Here is a 20,385-nt window from a genome sequence, read left to right as displayed (position 1 = left end):
GGCTGGACACAATAATTAGAGGTTTGAGAGATGGGCAAAGCCCATCTGGTGTATGGGATAATTTACCAATGCCCAGGCCGTCCGCATTTCCAAGTCGAAGGGGAAGCTTAATTAGCATCATTGGAGACACTCATTTGGGAGGAAACTAGGGCAGTGAGATTCCCCACCTTCCTCCCAAGAAGCTAGCAAAGGGAAGAAGACAAAAGAGAAAACCCTCAGCCGCCCCCAATCAACTCTAATAGATCCCCCTGATGATGGGGGTGCAGGGCAGATCTGTGTGTACTAAAATCAACCTGCAGATCTGTAGTTAAGACAGAAAAAAAAGAGAAGAATAGTCCAGTCCCCTGGCTCCCTGCCAATTCCTCAGCGCTGGAGCTAGAGTCATTGACTCTCCCCTCCCTCCTGCTCTAAAACACTCTGAGCAAATGCACCTTACCAGCTCTATCACCACTGTGGGGGTCTGGGGCCCTTCCCTGTGCTCTGTGATTGCCTGCTCTTACTAACGAAGTCTGCAAAGAAGATATTTCACACTTGGGTCTTCAGTTATATGCTGTTAGCAATTGTGAGGCTTGACACAGGCAGTTCGGCCTACCTTTACCCCTAGGGAATCCCCCAGGATCCCACACACTGCTCTTTAGGGATCCCCCAGGATCCTGCCTGGCACCTCAGAGTTAAGACAGAGCATGCTGGCACACGCTGGCTACAGGGCTTGCATCTTCCTCTTAGCCAGATGGCGGATGCAGGTCACATTGCAGAAACCCCTGGGCTGCATGTAGGGACAGAGCAAAAGGGGCACAGGGATCAAACACACTGGTGCTTAACAGTGACCAGAATTCTGCAGTGGTGAGTGATTACCTCAGAGGCGATTGTCTTCTGGGGCTTTTGTTAATGTAGATGGCATCTTCAAGAGAGCGCTTTGCAGGCAAATTTCCTACAAAACGGCCGAAAGAGAGAGAGAGAGAGAGAGAGAGAGAGAGACCTAGCCCCCAGTGATTTACAATAGAATACTTCTTTCAACCTCAAAATGTACCTCTCCTCTCTGGGCAGGCCGAGCTATCTCCTGGTTAGAGCACATGGTGGTTAGGGCAGCGGGATTCCTAGGTTCTTTTTTCAGCACTGACAGTGACGTGGGCAAGTCCTTTAATCTCTGTGCCTTAATTTCCCAATCTGTAAAGTTGGGTTAATAATGTTTAACTATCTTTCAGGGAGTTGTTAGGCTTAATTTGTGCCTGTAAAGCACTCTGAGTTCATCAGATGAAAGGAGATACAGAAATGCGAAGTATTATCGTACTGCATTATCTATTGCACAGGATAACACATGTTCATCCTCCTCCTCAGACACTCATTATGCATTATCCACTTGGCAGCTCTTGGCATCCCCAGAAATGCTGCTTAAACAGTTTGAGTGCTAAGGGGGAAGTCAGCAACATCCAAATTATAATTGTGAAAAAGGCAAAGAGCTGTCATCAGAGACCAAATTATTAAGAGTGCAAAGCATCCAAATGTATATGTGACTGTCAGAATCCTCATTCCTGCCACAATGGGCAAAGGCATCTGAATTAATTTTCTAATTCTACAGAACAAACATTACTAAAATAACAGTCTCTCTTATCTGATAAGAGATTTCATTGGGCCCTTTGCTGGCAGCTAGAGCACAGAGGCTGAATGGGCCATGGCACTCGACACTCCTTTGAGCCCTCGAGATGGGTCCCCTCTGGTTTCAGGAACATTGCCTGCATGCACATCACATGCTATGGGAAAGGGGGGGCAGTTTCCCCCACCCAGAACTTGGTTCCCCCACAGACTCTGTGGTTCTAGACAGTCCACTTTTTGCCACCTCCCTGATTTTGCAGAGTGTAATATAATTATGTATAATGTTCCATGTGCTGACACAGCTTTGCCCCACACAGTTTTTCTGAAATGATGCCCCGATTGACCGGTCATGGTGGGGAAGCCTGGACCGCTGCAGCCTCTGCTCCGTCTGCTCTGTAGAGAAAAAGAAGATTCAGTCTCCAGGGATGTCGAGCCAACACCTGTCATGAGTGCAGAGTTCTTCTAATAAACAGAAGAAAGTGGCCTGAAATATCCAGCTCTTTGAGCCCCCTGGGGCCTGACAATTCCAGCCTTGATTCTGTCTCATCTCCTCAAATATAAAGAAATCTTGGGTCTGGTTCCCCTTTTCCACCTGGTAATGAATGCAACCTAAGTGCCTGTTCACATCTTTCTTTTTCTCATACAGGAGCCATGTTTTGAGTTGGGAGCATCCCCTGCCTGATTCCCCTAATGCTTCCCAAGGAAACACAAGAATTTTAGCCAGCTGAGTAAAACAAGCTTTGGGGATGTGGGAGCTGGGACAGGTTAGCTCTTTGCCAACACAATGTGCCCTGGGGATGGGGTGATTGTAATAATAAGCAGTAGTGCGATGGTACCAGCTACTGTGTGCAAGGTACCACATCGACAAAGGAAGAGGCAGTCCCTGCTCACATGAGTTTTATAGTCTAAGAAAGTATCACGAGGTGCCTCGACTCTAGCATTTGCATTTATGGCTGGTTGTGGGTGCAGAACTGCAGGAGCAAAATGAGAAGCAGGTTTTGAAAATGTGTCCTAAAGGGGTAAGTGTCAGAGCCAGGATTAGAACTCAAAAGCTCTCCTCTCTCTCCCCCAGTCCTGTATTCTGTCTACTATGTCACATGCTACCATCCAGCAAAGGCCACCTATAGAAATACAGTAGCTACAACAGAAGGATTCTGAAGGGCTAAGATTTAACTTTATGGAGGAGGAACAGGGCTAATATTCTGACCTCTACTTTCTAGCTGGCCTGGTTCCTTTTTCAATTGCTTCCAAATAAATGCTTTAATGCCAATATGTTTTTTCTCAGTTCTTAGCTGCTATGATGTAGGGGTGACCAGTTTAAATTAATGAGTGGTGGGGGTTCCTCCTGTATCCCATAGAACAGCTGGCCAGGTGCATTGTGGTTCTGTTTCTCTATCTACTTCTGAAGAATCAAGCACCGGCCATAGTTGGAGGTGAGAGGATATCAAGATCATGATAGACCAATGGTCCAACCTAAGTTCCAGTATCCGGGCACTCACCATTCATAAAGGAACTGCACTGTTCTTACTAGATAATGACTTTCAGTGACAGTGTGAAGTGGAGTCATTTTATTTAATCAGTTTTATAGGGGTGTTCCATGGGCTGTGTTCAGTGAGAGAGATCAGTAAACAACCCAAATGTATTCATTTTGCACAGTGGAAAGAGGAATCCTGTTACAGGGATTGATTTGAGCAACCCCTGTTCAGATTGTTCCAAATCCACCAAACAGTGACACTCCCAGAGAAGTAATATTCTCTGGCTTGCAAAGATAGAGCAAGAAATTTTAATGGCAGGCCAGGTTGGTCAGGTTACAATTGGCTCCAGCACACATCCCGTGGTCTGCAACTATCTTTACCTGCAGCCATGTGGGCCACAAGGAGAAGAGAAATTTCTGCCATCTGTTGGAAACCTCAGCAAGCAGCAAACAAATTGCTCCCATTCTGAACCCTGTCTCCCTACTGCACCTCTGATCTTGGAAACCAAATGCCATAGTGCTCACAATATGCTACAATCTCTACAGAAGCCTTTGGCAACTACGGCTGCTGGGCACGTTACATATACATGACCTCTCGCTAATTGAGAAAAACCTGAGGAGGGGACGAGATATGGTGTATAATAGGAATTTCTAATCCAGTCAGTGACTCAGATTTCAGCCGGCCGTTTCTCATTTTGACATCTCAGGCACTAAGGAAGAGAGTCTGCAACTGGCACAATACTCAGAATAAATATCCAACTCTGAGAAGACAGACAGACATCCTATATGCAGCCAAAAAGAAGCCTATCCAGACACACATGCACAAATCAGGTTAGCTGGAGGTTTGCTCTTCCCTAAAGCTCTCTGCACTGATTGCCTGCCCCAACGGGCCTCCTCAGGAATTCCCAGGGCTGGAATCCAAAGGAAAATTCCAAATACCCAGGCCTCAGTCCTGCAAGCCAGTTGGAGATTTGCCTATCCAGGGTCTGCAGAATTGAGCTCCAATGAAAGAAATAATTCAGGTCACACAAGCTTGCTGCTGTCTGGTCATTGTGCCAGCCAAACCATTGCCAAGGGGTGAGAGACACTCCATGTTGGATGCACAAGAGATCTATAATGGTGGGTATGGATTTGTATGCTTGGGAACAGAATACTGCCCAAGAACGTGCACCCAATGATTTGCAATGTGCATTGTGACAGGTTTCAGAGTAGCAGCCGTGTTAGTCTGTATTCGCAAAAAGAAAAGGAGTACTTGTGGCACCTTAGAGACTAACAAATTTATTAGAGCATAAGCTTTCGTGAGCTGTAGCTCACGAAAGCTTATGCTCTAATAAATTTGTTAGTCTCTAATGTGCATTGTGTTGTCCTTGTTGATCCTAGCCCACACACCTACCCTAGGTGCCTTATGTAGGTGACAGGCTTTGGGTGGAAACATAATAATTAAAACAGTCTGCCATTTACATGAGTGCACTTCCCACCCAAAGAGTTCGGCAAATTCTGTTCATTCAGCCACCTCTGAGTGCAAAGCTCCAGGGCCAGTGGCACAACAATGAAGAGGGAAGAACATAAGAAAGGTCCCACGGGGTCAGACCAAGAGTCCATTCAGCCCAGCATCCTGTCTCTGACAGCGGCCAGTGCCAGGTGCTTCAGAGGGAATGAACAGAACAGGATAATTTTGAGTGAGGGACATTCCCTATTGTCCAGTCCCAACTACTGGTGGGTAGAGATTTAGTGGCACTTGGTGCATGGGGTTGCATCCCTGACCTTGGTTAATAGCCATTGATGGACTATCCTCCGTGAACTTATCTTATTCTTTTTGAGCCCAGTTATACTTTTGGCCTTTACAACATCCTATGACAATAAGTTTCACAGGCTGACTGGGCATTGTGTGAAGAAGTACTTCCTTATGTTTGCTTTAAACCTGCTGCCTATTCATTTCATCAGGTGACCATGAGTTCTTGTGTTATGTGAAGGGGTAAACAACACTGCCCCCATACCATTCCTGATTTTATAGACCTCTAACGTATCTACCCACTAATCATCTCTTTTCTAAGTGAAACAGTCCCAAGCTATATATATATATATATTTTGAGATGGGATGAGCATAACTGCACACAGTATTCAAGGGGTGGGCATACTATGAATTTGTATAGCAGCATTATAATATTTTCTGGTTATTATCTATCCCTTTCCTAATGGTTCCTAATATTCTTACCAGCCTTTAATTGCCAGGATCACCTCCAGAGCCATTTTTTAAAAATAGGTTTACACGTTAGCTACACTGCAGTCATCTGGTATAGATACCCTGATATAAGCAATAGGTTACATACTACAGTTAGTAGTTCTGCAGTTTCATATACAAATTCCTTCAGAACTCTTGGGTGAATACCATCTTGTCCTGGTGACCTCACATTCCACTTTATCATCAATTTTTCCAAAACCTCCTCTACGGAGATGTCAGTTTGGGACAATTCCTCAGACTGGCCACTAAAAAGAATGGCTCAGGTTTGGGGCTTCCCCCATCCTCTACAGCAAAGAGAGAAAGAAGAAATTCATTCAAAAGGCCCACAAACAGAATGGCCTGCAACTCAGTTTATCTTGTAGATAAGAATAAAGGGTTGAAGTCAGCACTTCAGCTGTATTTACAGTAACCTAGGGCCTAGGCAGTTAAAACCAGAGATCTGGCCCTCTCAATCATCCCCCTCCAGATAGACAGAGGCTCCACAGGATGGAAGCCCAGAGTGGCACATGTACATCATACTACCTCAGCAGGGTCACCCCTCCTAGCTTCCATGAAAGTACAGGTGGCAAACCCAACTATAGACATGTTGAACTGATTGTAAATCTTGCATTTAACTGAGTATGATTAATACAAACAGGATTGGCTTTTAACTAGTGTCACTGCATGTGGAGGCGAAGGGCAAGTCCAGGGGTCCCCAGCGGATATCTAAGGAGGAGCAGCAGGGATTGCATTGTGCCAGCCTAGAACCCAAGTCATTTGAGGGACACATCCTGAGTTCTTTCCTAATGGGAGGCTGGGGGGGCAGGGTTCAATATGGGGAGCAGAGATTATGGAGTGGGAGCCACAGGGACAGTACAGCACGAATTCCTCATTAGTGGAGCTCTGCAGCTAAAGAAAACCACTCACTTCTGGGACACAGAGCAATTTCCATTGCAGAAAATGGGTGATGCTGAGGTCTTGGCATTGGTGTACACAATGCCCAGGGCTCAGGCTCCAGCAGCACTTCTATGGAGGGGAGATGGGGCTTGTGGGTGTCGGAAAGGATCTGGCTGGCTGTCTTACAAAAAATTGTGAAGTGCTCCTGCAAACACTTCATCTAGGCCTCTTCCTTGGTTTGTGAGTTCCAGCTTTGTCCTAGATGAGCCTCTGCATTAAAACTGATTTGCTGTGATGCAAGGCAGCTGGCAAGCAACATCTGGGTGGGAGGCCAACTTCATGGAGTAGGCTGGGCTGTCCTGAGCACAGAAACAGCAGGCTCCCAGAACGGCAGGAAGAAATTGGGATTTTCTTTGTATAAAGATGCTTGAGCTCCTGTCTCCATGTGAGGAGTGCTGGGAGGGTATAGGCAGGCATGCCATGGGCAATATGGGCTCCTTCCAGCCTGGAATCTCACAGCAGTTATACTGCTCGTCAGGCGCAACCCAAGAAATTTCTAGTCTCAGTGGTAGGAAGGGCAGGCTGTTCTTGCATCACATTATTCAGACCCCGCAGAGAAAACACAACACATTAGAGTACACAGAACGGCCAGTAATACTCTCCGGGGGTGGGGGGGAAGTCAGCTTAAAATGATGCTTTCAGCTTCTCATACCTAATGCCCAGAGTGGGGATTTCTGGGACTGTTTCCAGGCGGGTTTGAAGAGATGCTGCCCTCATCCTGCTGTAAATCAGAAGCCAGGCCATTTAACTCCATGTAATTGCACTGGTGTAAAAGCAGTAGGAGGGAATAAGGCCAAGGAGAGTTAATGACCATAGGTGCTGGAACTAGCGGTGCAAGGTGGAGGTGCTGTAGCACCTCCTGACTTAAAGTGGTTTCCATTATATATAGGCTTTACAGTTTGGTTCAATGTCTCTCAGCCTCCCCCCCACCGACTATAAAAATTGTTCCAGCCCCCATTAATGACCTTGGTCAGTACAGGCAGAACAGACCTGCTATGTGCCAGTGCTGCCATGTGGCGCAGGAACCAGAGTGACACCTGCCAAGCTTTTTCACTCAGAGGAGGAGAAAGATTAAAGGACAGGGTGGTTGGCAGATAGGGCTTAGTTCATTAGAAAGAGCCCTATTAATTAGGTATTAACTGGGCTCTGCTGGGGATCAGGGACACATGGGCTGGGAATACAGACGCTGCAGTGTGATGCTTGTCAGACATTTGAATGCTGGCAGCCTCATAGCCCCTATTGCTGCCAGGGGAAGGGCAGCCCCAGCCCTCAGCTGCCTTGTCAGGCTGTGCCCCTCAGAGATTCACTGATGCTGTTGTCATGGCCAGACTAATCCTCCTCCCTGGGACTTGGGGCTGATTTTCTTTCCAGGGCCAGGCTGCATATTATGCCTCCTGAGCTCTGCTCAGTTTAAAAATACACGTTTAGGTTTAATCCATGCTGCCTTAGGGCACAATGACCAGTCTGGCACTGAGATCACCCAACAGCCCCGAAACGACCTGTCCCCCAAAGACAGAGCCCTCAGACTCTGGCATCTGAAGTCTCAATTCCTCTTGCTTGGAGACCCAATAGGATGTCTCTGTTAAGTGGGATTATGGTTTAAAAAAAAAAAAAACAACAACACCCACATACACCTTTGTTACTGACTCTGTCTGCTCTGTGGATGACAATTGAGTCATAGCGGATTAGAGGCTCATGATTAGAGCCAAGGAACTGGATCCAGGACTCCTGGGTCCTATTCTCAACTCTATCATTGAGTTGCTACGTGACTTTGGGCAAGTCACTTAACTGTTCTGTGACTCACTTTCCTCTACCCGTGAAGTGGGGATGACACGGGTCTTCAGCTGATCAACTGTTTTGCCCCAGTGAAGCACTTGGCAGATGGGCATTGCTATATCAGCGAGAGGCATTATTGTTATTTCAGCTTCTGTCTGTGACCTGAGAAACAAAATACACACACACGTGCCAAAAAATGAGAGAGCCCTGATCACTAGGAATAGGCGGCTTCCAGCAATTACTATCCACTGTTGTATAAAATTACTGCAGGATCCCACAGCTACAGTCCCCAACACTACAGGCCAAACCTATGCCTGTGTTGTGGTGGTGGTGATGTGAAGCTGCACTACCCCAGAGGCAGCTTGGGGGAAGCATAGGACTTCGGGAGGCATGATCCTTCCCCAAGCAGCCCATTGCACAGGCCGGGCTCATAGGCTGCACCCTTCCAATGGATGCTACCCCATTTGCACCTCACTGGTCCTGCACATTGGTATAGTGGGGAGGAAGCAGGGCTGTCTCCTCTCCATGTCCTCTGCAGTGAGGAGCACAGCTGGGGGGTGCACAGAGGCATGCAAGGATGGTGGCTGCTCCACACATCAGGTGCACATGGAGTGTGGTTTAGGGCCTCCTTCTATGCTTCACCACACCCTGATAAGTGTTGGTCTCAGTCTGGCCCTTAATCTCAGGCACTTAGTATTAGAATTTTAGGCAAGCATCTCCGAGTGTATGAGGCAATTACTGCAGATAACAGTCAATTTTTTAAATCAGGGAATCCACATCGGTCCTTGTGTCTCATCCACAATAGACTTCAGGCTGCAGCAACCCATCGTCCCTGACAGAAAGCAAAAAGCTAAGGGGAAATGACAGTGCTTTCTTACAGACAATATTGTGCCCTGGGAGCTGCTCCAGGGTAAGGAGAGGCAGATCCCAGTTAAAGTGAGAGGGGAGAGAGTGCATGTGTGCATGAGATCTATACCTCAGTGCAGTGGGAGGGTGTGTGTGTCTGAGATCTATACCCCAATTAACATGCACAGGGAGAAGGGGATGAAGGGGTGGTCTGCACTCCAGGTAAAAAGAAAAGGAGTACTTGTGGCACCTTAGAGACTAACAAATTTATTAGACCATAAGCTTTCGTGAGCTACAGCTCACTTCATCTAATAAATTTGTTAGTCTCTAAGGTGCCACAAGTACTCCTTTTCTTTTTGCGAATACAGACTAACACGGCTGCTACTCTGAAACTCCAGGTAAAGTATTTTCTACCATGATTCTCCTCACTATCAATGAGTGAACACCCCAAGAACTTTCCCCAGCTTTCATCTGAGCCACAGACACTGGAAGTTGGCTTGCGTGCCTTTCGCCATGGGGCTGCAACCAGCTATCTTCCACTGGCATTTACAAAGCAGCGTAATGACTGAAGCCTCTTTACCTTTAAGGCATAAGGTACAGTACACACAGCAAGAGGGTTTGCCTAATTAACTCTGATTGTATATGACATTGTCATGTTGATTTACTAAATATACATAAGAAATCTCTATTTCACCAGCTGATTGGTGACATAAGCTGGGACTATCAGGAGCAGGTTTGACACCAATTCCCTCTGGTTATGTTACCTGTCTTTTCCACCTGCAATTGCATCAATGAAGCCCACAAGGAACTTCAATACCTAATTTATTCATTTTGCTTCTGATTTATTGTAAAAAGGGAAGACTGTCAGGGTACACTTGTCTGGAATGACAATCAAACCTGGAATCCTTCAAAAGCTGGAGCCTTCTCAACAAGTATCAGGCTTCACCCATCAGAGTGTACATCATAGGGATCATAATTACTAAGCATCTTTTCACTACTGTGTAGACCCATGTAGGCTGGGAGAAGGGTTTTAGCCAATCACAGCTTGGAAAAATCAATTACCCTGCCTTGCCATTCACTAAAGACACTGGAAACCATGACTGACACATGACATCTTTGATCATGTTACTCCTTCTCATATTTGCCCTTGGATCATTATTCACTTTTTACCAAGCCACACTTAGGAATGGATTTTGAAATGCTTCCTTATATAAAGGGCACCACTGAGGCCCATGAGACTAGGTAGCGTGGGTAGGGGTTGCAGAAGCAAGTCCAAATGTAATAAAAATGAAACTCGTGCTGATAGCAGCAAAAGCCTGCTCAGGTTAGATCTTACTCATCATTCATTAGACACCGAGGCAAAGATTTCCAAAGCTGCTTAAAGGAATTGGACACCCAAAGCAGCTTTAAAAATCTCACCCTTAATATTCACCCCTTCAGGATGACTCAGATTTCAGAGTAGCAGCCATGTTAGTCTGTATTCGCAAAAAAGAAAATGAGTACTTGTGGCACCTTAGACTAAAATTTATTTGAGCATAAGCTTTCGTGAGCTACAGCTCACTTCATCGGATGCACCCGATGAAGTGAGCTGTAGCTCACGAAAGCTTATGCTCAAATAAATTTGTTAATCTCTAAGGTGCCACAGGATGACTCAGAGCTACTCAAACAAGTTTGCTCTTGGCAGCAACTGGCTTTCTGCCCCCTGGTGCTGCTCCAGAAAACCAGATACTCCAATGCACTGGGTGAGTTTGCTCTTTAGCGAAGAGGTATTTGTTAATGTCAATGGGCAACACTGAATCACTCTTAAACACAAAAGGCTGGGCTATTCCTCCCAAATCAAACTAGGTTAATTACATGCATTGTAGAGTACCACTGCAGCTTTTCATTTTCATATAATTTCTGAATGACATCTGTGCAGGTTTGTGTGCATGCAGTATGTGGATCTTGGGTAAAAGCTAGGAGGAATTTTTCAGTAAACTCTTCTCTTCAGTTGTCCCAACCACAGAGAGGACAATATGCAGGATGTTACAGATTTTCTATTGAAAGTCCAGGTAGGAATGGAGAGGCAGGTAGACTCGGAACCTGTTTGGAGGGTTGATTTGCAGCATGTTTATTTATTAAATCTGTGAATGTTGAAACTAATGAACCTCTCAGTCAACTTTAGATTTTTTTTTTAACTAGTCAAGAGAATTCAAACCAGCAGAGGAAGGCGACGCTGATGTGATCAATGCAAAAAAAATTTAAAAAAAAAAAAAAAAAAAAAAAAAAGCTCTCCGGGTAAATTGAAATTCCTTTTGGGTGCACATTATTCTGGAAACATTTTAATCCTGGAGTACTTCCAAGAGTCCCAGACATTGATGGGATGTGGATTCTTCCACTTCTAGTTTGTGAATTCAAATACAGCCTTGGGCAATCATGGCCAAAGGTCATCCCATCTCAGCTGTATTTCCAGGTCTGTTGGAAATGAGCTGGGGTTGCAGCCTTGGTTATAGACCTTGAACCTGCAACTGTTAGTGCACCCATGTGCAGCTAATTGCAGGATCAGAGGCCTAGCAGACAGATGCCCACATCCCATCCCCCACAGCTAGCATTAAATGACATTTTCCAATGATCTCCACAGAGAAGCGAAGGAATGAGTGGGGCTGAACTCCCCCCCTACCTCTTAGTCCCTGCTCTTTGCATCAATCAGGGATTTCACTCTTCAGGGCTTCCCTCTGGCACTTTCTACCTGCACAAACATCATTTAATAAAATTGCCCAAACCTGGAGAGTCTTTTTAATATCCTGTCCTGCTCCTAAATGGGAGCAACTTTCTCTGAGCTGGTTCACTTTCTCCACAAACTGATGCCTGGAATAACTCAAGTAACAAACCCAAAACACTTCCCCCTGCACATGGCCTACCCTCATCATGGCCGCACTCCTCATCACAGTGAAAAGAAACCCTCATTTGGCAGAGCAATCAGGAAGAGCAGGGTTAGCGGATCAAAGAGATTTTCAGATATTCTGTGGCAGGCATGCTGCCCAGCTCGGGAGCTGAACAAGCAGGGAATAGGCCATCATGCAACTCCATTGGATGAGAGCCTAGTTAAAATCTGTCCATGTCAGCACAAAACCTAATCTGGATTGATGCAAACTGCAGAAAATATCATTAGAGGCTGTCTGGGGAAGTCAAGGAGCTTCACTGCTCCCTTCTTGTCTCCCTCAGTAATAGAGATATTTCTGTTTACAGAGGTGGATTTGATTCTCAGAATTTCCTCTCTAGAGGGCTAATATTCATGTGTGTCACCCTGTTTCTCCTGGCTAATTAATCACTCACTAAACTTGTCAAATTGGAACCACGTTTGCTGTGTGCCTTCAACCTGATATTCAACCTGGGCTCTGGGGTGAATTTTTCTCCCTTTGCTTTGTTGCTGGCATTTAGGAATCCAGCCTGGAATACAGTGGCACCTCTTAAAGTCTTTTGCAGTGCACCCACCAGGTCCCCATATTGGAAAGGTAACAATGCACTGCTAAATCTGCAGCAGGCCGAGATGAGAAGGAGGCCTACAGTATCTATTAGATTGGTTGCATATAGAGCTACGAATTAGTAGAAGAGCCTTGCCAATAACAGTTTATGCTACAGCTACTCAGTCCCTTGTCCGTGGGATGCTCTGGAATCCCCAGTCTAACACTGCCCTATTATGCATGCTCAGTGTTTAATCTTTTTAAACAGGGAGCACTGCGATTTTATCATTAAAAAAAATCCCAGAAAACTTGCCATCAGATTGGAAGAGCCAGGAAAGGGGAAACTTGCCAGAGGAAGGGGAACATTTGGTATTTTCCTCTAAACCAGTGATGGGCGAATTCCCAAAGGTTCAGGAGAAGTACAGATCTTAACCCAAACTATCTGAACCTCCTAGATCTGCAGAACTATGCAGGAGATCTCAGGAGAACAAGTGGGCTCTAGCCCATGAAAGCTTATGCCCAAATAAATTTGTTAGTCTCTAAGGTGCCACAAGGACTCCTCGTTTTTGCTGATACAGACTAACACGGCTACACTCTGAAAGATTACTCTGGGATTACCAAGCCTTCCTACTTCTAATCATCAGAAGCAAGCTCCACACAACCTAGGACACATCTACTCAAAGTGGCACTAAACCTGCAGACATAGCCCCACTGCTACAGTATTCAATACCCCCCCCCGCAAACACACCTTTCAAGATCTATGGGTCCTATGTATGCCTATCATAGCATGTGGTGTATTTCATCCAGTGCATCACATGCCCCAACAGCTGCTATGTGGGTGAAATCAGACAGTCACCATGCTCTTGAATGAACTCAAACAGAAAAATGATAAAAGACAAAAAACACCATGTCACCTGTGGGCAAACGCTTTTCATGAAGCAACCACTCCATATCTCACCTCTCCGACCTCGTTCTCCAAGGAAACCTATACAACACCTTCAAAATACGAGTGTTGGCCCCTAAATTCATAACTCCGATGGACTCTAAAAATCAGGGATTTAACAGACATTGCTTTTGTGGTCCATTACAACAATTTGTGACATACTATCCTGCCTATTAACCTTTAATTGCCTGTTTCATTTAAAGTGATCTTCTAGAGAACTCGTGACCCCGTTATAGTTAACTATCTGTCCCACCTTGGATGCTCCAGTTACCTTCTTCAGACCTGCTCAAAAGCTTGTCTCATTCACGAACAGAAGTTGGCTCAATAAAAGATATTTTCTTGCCCACCTCGTCTACTTCTAATAAAGTCAGAAATCCCTTGAGAGCACCTCTCGTTGTGATGCATTGACCCTTATGCTACAAGTCGGAACCCAGCAGGGCAGTTGTATGCAAAAATGTACAATGGTGGAAAAAGTGAACTCTGCACTCATCTCTGAGTGAGACAAGTGGGCTGAGTGCAGAAGGAACCAGGAGCTCCAGTTCAGCATCTGCCACTAGCTCCCTCTGGGCAAGTCCCCTCCCCTCTCTGCCTGAGCTTTCCCATCGAAAAAGGGGACGGTAACACTTACTAACATCAGACTCAGTTTGTCAGAGCCAGATCTCAGCTGCAATAGCATGAATACCAAGTAACCCTACTGGTATCAGTGTGGTTTCCCAGACTTACGACTGAGGTCGTGTTGGACTCTTAGAGCGTGTAAAGTGGTGCAGTGGGGACTAGTCTCTGTATTAGTGATGAATGAAATCTGAGGCCTGCGTGACAGTTCCTGAGGGGGAGGGAGTTTGCCCAGGGAGTGCTTTGGGCCAGTTGCAGTGATGAGGAGAAGATTCCAACCTCACTCAGGGTGGCTGAGAAGTCTTTGTCAATCTCCTTCAAAGCATAGCGGTTGGGATAGACGCACTGCTGAATCCCTCCACACAGAATTTGCTTTGCTTTGCCTGTGTTTGATGCATGGGAGACTGGGAAAAAGTTCAATTTTCAGGGTCAGATCCTCAGAATGAGTAAGACAGCGTAAGACCCTTGAGGCCAATGGTGTCACACTGATTTACACCAGATGAGGATCTGGCCCTTAGGATAGTTACAGCTGAAAATATTACTTTGAAAGTGTGCAGTTCACTGTAATGTTCCCCTTGAAGTCTTATCTGCTTATAAGAAAAACTGTACAAATATCTAGTTGGATTCAATTTACAACTATTCAATTTCCAGGCCAGTCACTAAAATAAAAATAATATAGCATTTGAAATAGGTCATCCAAGGGATAAAGAGAGCTAACTACGAGAACAGTACAAAGAAAGCCTTGCCCTGTACAGCTGCAGGGGAAGGACATAGGATTGTCACTGGAGATTATAACAAGCTCGTTATTTTTATTTTATTTTGTTTATTTGTAGTTTAGCAATGGACTACAGAGCCTGAGAAGAAACATCAGGGAAAGCTAGGAATCTGATTCCAGAGAGTCACTTAAAGAAAAGATTTTCTAATAACTTTTTGTATTAAAGGTCTTCCTTGACAAGTCTGAGAGAGAACTCAAGAACCCACCTTGTTTAAACCTGAAAACTGAACTGACATGTCCAGGGTTTAGAGGTTTGAGCCTGCTGGTTACAGTTTCAATTTATGGAAAGGAAGAACTGGTCTGGAGAAGTGAGAATGACCTGAATGTTAGCTCCAACTCAGCCCAAAATCTATGCAGAGTTACAAAGAGTTAACAGCTTTTTATTTTTTTGCCTTAAAAAAAATAAAAAATTCTTTTCACCCTTGCTCTTTCCGATTTCAGCCAAGACTGGAAGTGAAAATACTAAAATGCTGTGTGAAAAACTACTTCTGGCGAAGTGGCAAAATTTTCAGCCAGATTTCTAGACTAATGTGTGTACTAAAATGCTTTAAGACCATGAGATAAAAGCAAAATATAACTGTTAGTATCAGAACAAAATTCTCTGTACCTCCTGAGGACCCTGCAGATGAACCATTTGGGCTGTCTAGGGATGGACTCAGGGAGGACGCATACCATCTCCATAGTCCTCCCCATGATTCTGTGCTGCTGTTAAATGGAAAATGAGCGAGAGGAGGCCCAGAAACCAGAGTTACCTGTTCCTGTTCAAAGAAAACAAAGGCCCAAACTCAGCAAACCATCCCTTTTCAGTAAATCACTTCAGTCTGGTCTTAACTTTAAGCACATGTTCTAGACCGGGGTGGGCAAACTTTCTGGCCACATCGGGGTGCTAAACTGTATGGAGGGCTAGATAGGGAAGGCTGTGCCTTCCCAGACAGCCTGGCCCCCGCTCCCTCTCCCACTTCCCTCCTCCTGACTGCCCCTCTCAGAACCTCCGACCCATCCAACCCCCCTGCTCCTTGTCCCCTGACCGCCCCCTCCCAGGACCCTCTGAAACCACCCCCCCAGGACCCCACCCCCTATCCAACCTCCCCTGCTCCCTGTCCTCTGACAGCCGCCCGGGACCTCCTGCCCCTTATCCAACCCACACCACCACCACACCACCATGCTGCTCAGAGCAGCAGGAGCTTGCAGCCCCACGGCCCGGCAGGAGCCAGCTGCGCTGCCCACGCAGCGGACTAACTGTGGGGGGGAAGGGATGGGGACAGCAGGGGAGCGATCGGGAGGCCAGCATCCCAAGCCAGGAGCTCCAGGGCCAGGCAAGACAGTCCCACGGGCCACAGTTTGCCCACCTCTGTTCTGGATCCATTGACTTGAATTTAAATGCTGTGCTAACCTGGGGCCCTACAATATTTTATTTTTCTTTGATTTTCAGTTCAGACTAATCTTTTAAAACTATACAGTGTCACCAGGATCACTGATATACCTTGAAGAAAATAACTATTATTATTTGTCTATTGGTTCTTCACTCGGGATGGGTGGTAAAGTAAAACTGTTGAACCTGCTCACCACTCAGGATTCCAGGTTTTAAAATTAATTTGCTATTGTCAGGGATGAGACCAGATTAAATACCCCAGACTGACATCTGAAGAGTCAAGACATATTCCTGGTGTTGCATTTAACAATTTACTTTTCTTTAAAACTAGCTCATTATAATGCTCGGGTATTTCTTTTCACTCTTGTCTTCTCGCACATCAAACCAAAGCAAGTTACTATGGGACTGCAACCAAATAATTTATGTTTGCTTAAAGTAAATACTTTAAGCAACCACTGGATTGTTTTTTTGCTGCTCGTTGTGGACTCAGTTCATTTTCTCCTCTTCACTAGTATGGTCAAACGGATTGAAATGCAGGGGACCTGCTGATGCCCCAGGGCAGAGTACAAATAAAGTGCATAAACCAGGCAAATCATCCCATGTTAGCCTCAGGTCCTCTACCTTATCCCAGGGGATCAGCAAATGCGAGAATTAGCCACGCAGAAAGCCAACTGTTCGTTCCTCTAATGAAATGAGGCTGCATTCCTTCAGGGACAGAATGTTCACCATCACCAGAATCAGCAACATGAAGGGTCAGCAGGAGTGTTTGGTAGATAGGGAGACAAAGAAGTACAGTTATATGGCAACTGGGACTGCTGTGAGCACATGTTCTTCACAGTGAAGAAGTTTGAGAACAGGTCCCTGGTCACTTTGTGCATCTGGCCTGGATGGTGCATTCCAGGGAGAGGATGTTTGCACACCTTGAACACTCAGAAGTATGTGGGCACTGTGCTTACATTATGACAGACAACTTCATAATGGAACTTTGGACACTGAAATGGTCCCATCCACTCTAGCCCCCAGAGGCCAGTCCAGGACTGCACCCCACTATATATTCACCATTTAGAGTAATGCAAACAATTCCCTTTGACTTCCCCAATAGGTCTGCGAGGGACATGCTATGCTATGTTCCTATTGCGCTGATTTTCTGTGCACATATGAGTATTTAAGTATTATGCGGGGGGGGGGGAATCGTCAAGAAAAGCAAATTTCAAAGTCACAGGAGTCAGTATCACCACAAACTCAATTTTTAATTTACACATGTGGGTCTTTATACCAAAATTGCTTACAGGCTCATCCAATCTCGGGACATAATAGCTTGTGACTCATCTGACCAATCACAAAAGAGCAGAACAGCCTGAATTTTGAATGTGTGTGTTCAATATATAGAATGAAAAAATCTGAATAGCTCTTCACAGAATGGACTAGAATGGCAAAGCACTCTACGACATGCCAACCTACTCCCAGGATAGACACAGAAGCTAGATCAGCCACAGAGATTATTCACTCAGCAATGTCACCATTGATTTGGCCAGTCCAGTGTTGTATGTCCCAAATACTTGGGCTTCCACGAACTCCCTTGGGAGACGATTTAAGGTCTAACACATCATTCTGCTTTCCTGATCTTTTGCCCAACTTCACCTTTTCATATTTTCACCTGTCTGCCTAAATACTGCTTATCCTTTCACACACACTTTTCAAATTCTTGTAAAGACAGTTGTCAATACATGTCATGAGGGAGTTCACATAACTGTTGTCATATCTTTTATTAATTCCCTGCTAGGTCTGTCTGACCACAACTGCTCTGACAATGACTACAGTGGGCCTGGCTTGCTACTTGCTGACACCAGCCTATGAATGAGGAGCCACTCCTTTGATGCCAGTGGAGATACACCAGTGTATAACTGAGAAATTCTGGGCTTGTCTACACTGAGAAACTAGTTTGGATTAAGGTAGGTTGTGGATTTAAAGCAGAATACCTATTCCTGATTAACTCCCTGCACGGAAACTCTTATTCCAGAATAAGAGTGCCTTATTCCACATTATCTTAATTCACGGCCAAAGCGGATTAAACTAATTCAGAATAAGGCACTCTTATTCTAGAATAAGAGCATCCACTCAGGGAATTAATCAATCAGAAATAGCTCTTCTGGAATAACTCCCTGTGTAGACAAATCCTAATAGACTATTTATCTTGGAACATGATGGGTAGGGTTTGGGGTGCAATTAATTGATTGTGTGTACATGTACGTACGTACTGTGACAGAGTTCCTCCTCTCCCTTGGTGGATCCTGCACTTTCTGGCAGATTTGCTCACCTCAGATTTTCACAGCAGCCCACAGTTTGTCTACTTTGCTAGAGGCTCAAACCTGCCATTCACTCAGCTAACCTCATCACTGGCTAGCATGGGAGAAATGGAGAACAAACTGCAGTCTCTATTGTCCCACCTAGTGGGTCAGGGACAGGCCAGATCCCTTTCCAAATTAGATCTTCCCCTCTGGTATGTCTCACAGACCAGGTCAATTCCTCCTGTATCAAATAGAGAGTTGGGGGGAACCCAGACTCACCCTCTGCACCGGGTTCCAGGATAGCAGCCGTCTACAATGTCTCCTGTATCAGCAGCATGACAGCTACACCTCCCTGGGCTATTTCCCCATGTCCTTCCCCCAGCACCTTCTTTATCCTCACCACAGGATCTTCCTCCTGAAGCTTGATCATGCTTGTACTCATCAGACCACCACCACCAGTATACCTTCTCACTCCCTGCTCCTTGCACACCCTCCACTAACAGATGCCAGGTCCTTCTTAAAAGAGGTGTCCTGATTAGCCTGCCTGCCATAATTGATTCTAGTAAGTTCTTAATTGGCTCCAGGTGTCTTAATTAGCTTGCCTGTCTTAACTGATTCTAGCAGGTTCCTGATTGCTCTAGGGCAGTTCCTGCTCTAGTCTCTCTGGGAACAGAAAACTATTCATCCAGTGGCCAGTATTTTTGCCTTCTATCATGAGCAATGGACGCTGTCCGGGGTTATCTGCTCAGTGTCCCCTTCTGGTTCCTTAGTTTTGTCCCTTTTACCCTCATGCCTGTTCCCGTTATTGCCTTTGTTTTCCCCCGAACTTGTTTGGGTTCTGGGTTCAGTAGTTCCTCCCTAGGCTGGGGGAGGAGCTTTTAGAAGTGGGCAAGCTAGTGCCTGCCCACGTCCTGGTGCTCAAAAAGGACCAGACTCCTGCACCCAGTTGGTTTGGGTCTGTCACAGTACATACGTGTGTGTGTGCGCGCACACACGCTTCTAGGTGTTAGTCACACTGCTAAGTCAAGTCCTCTCCTCCACGCAATAACCTTTTTACCAGCTCTGCAAAGACTCACATATTCAGCAGGCTGGAAATAAGACAGGGCGAATTCGCCCTCTTTGATTCATCAGCAACTTTCACCTCCCACTTCCATCCTGAGCTAGTAACATGAGCAGAGCAAGTGCCTGTCTGGGGAAGATGCATTCTGAATCCTTACTGCCCACATTCCTCTCCACAGGTAGATGCCCTGACATCAGTGCTGTCTTTATTCAACTTTATAAAAAATCTGTGCTTTAGAGTGACACACAGAGGCATTTACAGTAAAAGGGGAAGAAGCAGAAGAAGAATAAACATACACATTCCAAAAGCTAAGTGCAAAAAGAATTAAGCTAGTAGAAACTACAGCTGGAGACCTTGATTCACACTGAGTAGCTGGAGTCCTTGTCCTAATTGTGTTGATGGAGGCTTCCAATTGTGTTGATGTTCTTCAGATAGCTATTGACCACTGGTGCATTTCTAGATCTATTTGAAAGTCTCAGTACGGTTTCAAAACAACCCTCCCAAAAGAAGTTGCTAGAATTGCAGAGCAGCCTCATAGGCAGTTGCAAACATGGCAGCTCCTGTCCACTGGGTATAATTTTTAACAACCCAAACAAGAACCAGAATAAAGCAGAGAGAATGTCAGCCCTTTGTATGAAAGGCTTTTGAAAAAGCCAAACTGATTCCAATTTGCTGGAGGTATTAAAACAGCATGTGTCACAGCCGTGGGGAAGGGAGAGGCTAAAAGTTGGCTACAAATGTGTCAGATAATGGAGCTGCTGTTACAGGGCCCCGAGAGCCCTGGCTGTTGCCCCATTTGCACACTCGCAGCTGCAGGTTTCTAGAATGCAGACACTCACTCACCAGTGCAGGCCACATCTGGTTCCGTCTGAGGAAATTGTTACTTATATTAGCAGTCCTGCCGCAGTTCAGCTGATTTGCAAAAATCAAGTCACAACATCAGCAGCTTCTATAAGAAGCACCAAGAGGAAAACTGACCTCCTGGAGTACAGGGGTGGGAGGATCTCCCTCCTCCCCCCCCCCCC

General features: G+C 45.6%; 1 long non-coding RNA gene across 1 annotated transcript; it reads right to left on the bottom strand.

Annotated features, from left to right (window-relative positions):
- Positions 1-765: 765 nt before the first annotated feature.
- On the bottom strand, positions 766-18,810 carry LOC119844300. The gene is made up of 4 exons (XR_005289217.2): positions 18,701-18,810; positions 16,634-16,717; positions 15,248-15,398; positions 766-1,986 (listed from the first exon to the last, which is right to left on the bottom strand). It is a non-coding gene; the product is annotated as an uncharacterized LOC119844300 (long non-coding RNA).
- Positions 18,811-20,385: the final 1,575 nt, after the last annotated feature.

This window comes from Dermochelys coriacea, chromosome 16 (genome assembly GCF_009764565.3).
Source record: "Dermochelys coriacea isolate rDerCor1 chromosome 16, rDerCor1.pri.v4, whole genome shotgun sequence".
Taxonomy (NCBI): domain Eukaryota; kingdom Metazoa; phylum Chordata; order Testudines; family Dermochelyidae; genus Dermochelys; species Dermochelys coriacea.
The sequence above is the reverse complement of the archived record's forward strand: the minus strand, read 5'-3'. Positions and strand labels throughout refer to the sequence as shown.